This window comes from Frankliniella occidentalis, unplaced genomic scaffold (assembly GCF_000697945.3).
Source record: "Frankliniella occidentalis isolate FOCC.00 unplaced genomic scaffold, Focc_3.1 Scaffold37, whole genome shotgun sequence".
In the NCBI taxonomy this organism is placed as follows: Eukaryota; Metazoa; Arthropoda; class Insecta; order Thysanoptera; family Thripidae; genus Frankliniella; species Frankliniella occidentalis.
The window spans coordinates 222,071-222,841 of NW_026267167.1; the positions used below are offsets into that span (position 1 = coordinate 222,071).

General features: G+C 61.9%; 1 protein-coding gene across 1 annotated transcript in view; it reads left to right on the top strand.

The window, feature by feature from the left end:
• The first annotated feature begins 590 nt into the window (after positions 1 to 590).
• LOC113214148 (disks large 1 tumor suppressor protein) overlaps positions 591 to 771 on the top strand; it is a 24,686-nt gene continuing 24,505 nt past the window's right edge. The window contains exon 1 of the mRNA XM_026433429.2: positions 591 to 709. The gene's annotated coding sequence lies outside the window, so the exon portion shown is untranslated. The remainder of the gene's footprint in view (positions 710 to 771) is intronic.

Consider the following 771-nt stretch of genomic DNA (forward strand, 5'->3'; position numbering starts at 1 on the left):
CAATAACATTCCCGTCCGGAGTAACCCCCAAATACCAGGTGGCTGATTAACCCCGCGCACTTCTGTAGTTGGACTGTACCGCACGCACGAGTGCGGGCGGGTTGCCTACTCGCCCGGCCCGTAAGGCGCCGTGGACAGGGGCGATAGGCAAGCCCGCCCGCACTCCTGCGTTCGGTACAGTAACTACAGAAGTGCGCGGGTTTAATCAGCCGCTTGGTATGACTACGAAAGTGCGCGGCGTGAATCAGCCACTTGGTATCTCTCTATCGCAGCAGAATAAGCGCCAAGGTGCGGTTGAGCGGTTCTTATCATTGGTCCATGGCGTGTTTTCCTCTGGAAACCGTACAGTATTCCAAGCATTGTATGGCCTGGGGGTCAAGGGCGGCCAGTTTTTACACATAGTGGCGAACTTTGGCGTTGGGGCGAGAGCAGGGCTCCCAAAGCGATCTTGAAAAAGATCTTTCTCAAGAAGCGATCGAACTAAACTGGAAATGCGTTTCGAATTTTCCCGCCGCCGCGCTCGGCTCGGCCGGGCCGACCCGAGCGGGCCCCGACCCGCCTCCTCGGCTCAACAAGTGTCCGCTCCGCCGTCGCCGTTCGCGGTTGGTTGGGTGCGTCGCCCTGCCCATTCAACATCAAAGAGCGCTCCGACCCCGGCCCCGCGCGGTTTGGCCAATCCTTTTTGGCGAGTCCTGGCGCCCGCCCTGAGGTCTGGTACCCGCCGCGGCCCCGCCCCGCCCCCCGCGACCCGTCGCAAGTCGCGCCCGCCGC